We start from the raw sequence: 5,131 nt of genomic DNA on the forward strand, positions 1-5,131 counted from the left end.
CTTCCCGGCCCCTCGGGTGCTGCCCCCCCCCCCCCCATCAGCTGCTTGCGCAGTGTCGCTGTTAGGCGGCGGGAGGGGCTGCCTGGGGGGGGCAAGTGGACGGGGCTCAGGAAAGGGAAGGTGAGACGGAAGTGAGGGGGGGTAGACGTGATGTCGCCTGATGCTGGAGCCCGAGATGATTGTGAAATTGGGGGAGAGAGGGGGGAGGACAGTGTTAACCAACTGCTAGAAAGGAGACTCTAAGCGTTGTAGCCAGGCACCTGCATTGAGCATCATGTTCCCACATCAGCATTTGGGTTGCTGGAACCAAAAACCAGAGAGCTGTGGAAATCGGTGAGCGTGTGACTGGGCACGTGGGCTTTTATGTTGGAGGAGTACGTTGGAGGAGTCGGAAAAGCCAAGTGAAGGCCTGCTTTGGTGGGAAGCTAGCTAGTGAGCAACAGGCTGCCTGAGGGGGTGTTGTCAGCAAAGGGTTTTGCCCCTTCTGCAAATGTCCTGTAAATTCTTATTTCTGCTTTATAATCCTTAATCTTATATTGGGGATTGTTAAGAATGGAATTGTAAACAAAACAGAAAGTAACCTGCTGCCCTGTTGTAAATCTCTGGTGTGTCCACATCTTGACTCTTGTGCCCAGTTCTGGTCCCCTTGCCTCAAATGCTATGTAAAGAACTAGAGAAGGCCTGGAGAAGGGCAACAAGGATGATGAGCAGCATGGAGCAGTTTCCATGGGAGGAGAGACTATTCAGTTGATAAGAGATACTTGTAGGGGAACATAAGGGTTTACAAAATACTAAATGGTGAGGAGAAAGTAAATGGGGAGTTATTATGTACTCTCAATACAAGAACAAGGGGTCACAAAATAAATCTAGTAGGTCGTAAGTTTTAAAACTAACAGGGAAGTTCGTTTTTGCATGGTACGTCATTAAAGTGTGGAGCTCATTGCCACCAGATGTTGTAGAAACTGCAAGTTTAGCTAGGTTCAAAAAAGCATTGGACAAATTTTTGGAGGAAAAGGGCATCAGTAGCTATGGAGCTTAGGAGGGAGGGCTACAGCCCCTGCATTGGAACTTCCTGGGCCCTAAGTGCTGGAGGCTGCATGTGAGAGTGGCAGTGAAGAAACACCCTGGTCAGACCCTGTTTGCTCTCCCTTCCAGCTTCAACTCCCTGTCACTGTGTGAGATGGAGACTGGGTAAGATGGACCTATGGTCTGATCTAATAAATAGCACCTCCTATGTTCTTGTCTCATGAAATCAAGACTTGGGGTTTTTAACAGCAGTAACAATATTTTGGTGACATTTTAATGCACAGTTCCTTGGAAAACTCTTTGGTTTGCAGTTAAGCAGCTGGATCTCACCAAGACTGTTGGTGCCTGAGAATGAAACTGACCTGTCTAGTTCATCTTTAGTTAACTTTTTGAACTGGATGCCAGTAGATATCATTTAAGCCATAAGTTTAAATAAGATACAAAATCGGGGCAGACCTTCACCTGGATAGTATGAACATCAATAGCCACATCTTTTTTAAAGAGGAAAAATTGAGAGAGGAATCTTCATGTTTTAGAAGTACAGCAGTTGCTTGGTGTGCTAGAATGAAACTATTAAAGAGCAAGTAGAAGCTCTTTGATTTACAAGTGGAATAATTTTAAAATGAGTAAAGGAATTAAGAAATTGAGGAAGAGTTAAAAGGAACCGTCGGATTGCTTTTGGGTTTAAGTAATCACTCTTAAATCTTTTGTTGCGACTGTTGCTCAAAGAGCCTCTTAGTCACTTGGATCCAAATGCAGGTGTTGTTCAACTGCATTGTATAGCAACATACCATATGCTGATCAGTGCTGAAGGAAACTTTTTTTCATGACCTCAGGAGAGTTCATAGAACACTTTCCCCAGTACTTTCTACTTGTATGTCTGTTATTTCTTCTTCCTCTATCAAAACTCTGACCATGATCTTCTTACTTATAGGAGATTAATGTGCTCCTCTTAGTATGTGAGTAATTAAAAATGGTCATGTTCTCTTTCTGTAGTGGTCCTTTACCTTTTGCTAGGACAAGAACCAAACTTTTGAACTCCTTAGGTTGTCGCTCCTTGTAACCCAAGCCTTTTAGAGTGCTCCTGCTTATTTTCATCGCGTCCAAAGAATACATTCCAGGCTATGTTCTCTGCATAAGGGTGACAGCCTGTGTTGTAGAAGACATAGGCTCCCACAACTTCTTGTTGCCTTCCTTGTCTCCTGAATTACTTCTGTTCAACTTGGTCTTTTTTTCAAAGACTGCTAGGAAACTCAGCTATTGTAGAAGGCAGCAATTCTGCTTACTCACTGACTTTTTTGCATTTCTGCTTTGACTGTACAGGCTACCAACTTGTTTAAGGTGCTGATTTCCCCCCCTTCCCCCATTCTGCAGGGCCCTCCTGGAGGAGAGGGAGATGGCAAAGGCCCCCTCTTACTCCTTTCTGCTTTATCTTGGGCTGGGAGTTTGTTGCCTTTGTGTGTCCTAAGCTCTCCAACAAGACAGATGTTACTTAGAGCCTGAATGAATAGGTTCAGATCTTCCATTCAGGAAGCTTTGATTTGGGTCTTCTAGAGCGTGGCTATGTCTACATTGCTGGTGTATAATGGCTATAAGTTTGCCTGTAAGCTAGGTATACAATTACTAGAACTATATATGCAAATAAGATTTTATCCTTGATTTTCCTGACTGTGAAAGACCCCTGTTTTATAAGTTTAACCAGCACTTAGAAATGTTAAGGGATTTGCCTTTACTGAAAGTAGAGGAGGTGAGAGGAAAGACTTTCTCTTGACAAGTGAAAGAATGGAAGTAGTCATTCCAGCTGACTCCCAATCAAAAGCCTAAGGTTAGGGGGGAAGTGCTGCAAAGTTCAAATCCTCTGTCTCTACCTTCTAATACCTAATATGTTGATTGCCCTGCTAGTTCAAAGCAAAGATTTGCTAGGCTTTTATGAAAGCAATTTTAACATCTACCTGTTAACTTATTCTAGAATAGCTCTACCACTGAGTACAGCCTTCTCCTAAATGCTGTCATTAACAGGCTTGCACTAATGATGGAACTCCTAAATATTATAGCTAGAAATTTATGCACTTCTAGAAGTGTACAATGAGTTGTAGCAAGATCCTTAATGGGGCCCTCAGTTTAAGGTTAGGGCATCTCATCACTTGAGATGAGGCTTTTTGACTTTAAAGTAAATGCATTGCAATCTCATAATGAATCCTGTTTTATAATGCGTCCTGGTTTTCAACAACTCTAATAGTGGGAACTTCTCCCCCCTGCCCCCCCACATGATTATGGTATAATAAATTAACTGATTTTTATTTTTTTTATAGCAAACACCCTTTTCTTCTGGCCCTATGACCTTTATTGTAATGAAGTTATATTGTGTGCCAAACTTAATATTAAGCTAAAACAACTGCTGACAGCTTCCCTGCCCTCTTCCTCCCCACCATGTTTCCTTTCAGTTGCAGCTGTTGGCTGTCTGGTTAATTCTTAGATGACTTTCATATATAGTTTGGTCATCTGACTGTTTGAGAAGGGTGTGTGTGTTTCCTGACTCTCTTCTGTTTAGCCTGATGACTTAATATGCCTTTGTGATGACATGGCACTGGAGTGAGAGACAAAGGCTTGAGTCTTTATCTTCCCCAGGTTGGCATTACTACAGAGCAATATACTGTTTCTCCAAATCTGAGGCATGGATTCAATGACTCATGCTGGCTCTTTAGGGTACATTTAAGGACTGCTGAATTTCTGAAGAGCCTGTTTGCTTTTCAGCCAGCAGGAGCACTGAAGATGTAAAAAGGAGCTGGAAAGGGAAGAACTGCCTGCATTTCAACTTTCATCAGTCTGAAGTGCTCTGCAGATGCAAATGATTCCTATTGTTCAGACTCTCTTAGGTGGGGAAATCAAAACTGCATGGGTAACTTAGCCAAGGTCACTTAAGTCAGTTGAGTCTTGGCTACTGGCTTCTAGGCCTATGCTCTCTGGTACGTCCTTTGCTCCTGCTGGGTCACTTGTTTCCTTATCCATTCTGTTATCAAGCATTGTAGAGTCGGCTGCCTACTACTAACTCTGGTGAAAGGAGTAACAGTTATGTGGTGGTTCTGCAGCCATGTTCTTGCAAAATCTAAGTTGAAAACTTTAGTTTTGCTTTTGTACCCCATCAGCATTAACAGGGGAATTTTATTGATGTTTAAGAGATCCAGTTGTGTATGAGGAAAGGTATATTTCTAGTTTGGCTTTCTCTTCCACTTAGGCCTCAGACAAGTGAAGGTGTGAGTTTTTCCTGCTTGAAAGACTTATTTAGTCCTGAAATGTGGCTTTCTAAAGTTGGCCCATGACCTATATAATGGCCATTTACATAAGCACTTGGGTTTCATGGTGGTGAGCATGTTAGAAAAATATAGATGCTCAAGCCCTGTGGTCATCAGCGTTCTATATTGGTTACTGAATCTGAACAGCTAGAGCAATAAAGTTCTTTAATTCAATTGCAGTGCTTTCAAAAGAGGTGCTGTGCTTTGTAGATCCACAGGCTCAGGTTTTCTCAGACCAAAGGAGGTAGGCAAATCTTAGTCAAGGTCTTCATTTTCCTATCTTACTATGGTATCCCTTCAAAAAGTGTGACATAGTATAAGGAACATACTAGTATGAGAAACAGCCTTTAAACCAAAAATTGAGTCGCTTGCCTAGTTTTGATCTTGGGTAAGAGGTTGGGGAGCCCACTCCTAGAAGGGCCTGTCTCAAGGCATTTAGGGACACTTGTGAGGTGATCAGGTTGTGGACCTGGGTTTCCGTAGACTTGCTTCTGTAGCAGAAGCAGCATGCTGTTCTCCCATAAGGTGGCAGAGCATCTGCCTAATAGGACTCGTGGTTAGGTGTGTTTCTAGATGTAGATGGGAAGGAACTATGGGTTATGGTTACCAAGCTTCTAAGGCTACATGTAAGTGACTTACAAGAATGAGTTCCAGCTGATCACCTGAGGTTTCCATTGCCAGATGATTTGGAAACTGAAGAGGTGGTGCAACAGGAGGCATGCTTAAAATTCCTTTCTAAGCCCTTTCACCTGCTTGATTTAAATTGCTATCCATTGTGGTGGTCTACATTTTTTTTTTTTTTTTTTTTTTTT

The 5,131-nt window shown here is 42.6% G+C and overlaps 1 protein-coding gene across 2 annotated transcripts in view; it reads left to right on the top strand.

Moving 5' to 3' along the window:
- VAMP7 (vesicle associated membrane protein 7) overlaps positions 1-5,131 on the top strand; it is a 59,184-nt gene that overhangs the window by 12,435 nt on the left and 41,618 nt on the right. The window contains exon 1 of one of the 2 annotated variants that reach the window (XM_019521440.1): positions 246-330. The exons of the other annotated variant lie outside the window; for it this stretch is intronic. The gene's annotated coding sequence lies outside the window, so the exon portion shown is untranslated. Of the gene's footprint in view, positions 1-245; positions 331-5,131 lie in introns of those variants that run through there. 2 annotated transcript variants of the gene reach the window in all.

Source organism: Gavialis gangeticus, unplaced genomic scaffold, assembly GCF_001723915.1.
Source record: "Gavialis gangeticus isolate Ggan-Ray unplaced genomic scaffold, GavGan_comp1, whole genome shotgun sequence".
Taxonomy (NCBI): Eukaryota; Metazoa; Chordata; order Crocodylia; family Gavialidae; genus Gavialis; species Gavialis gangeticus.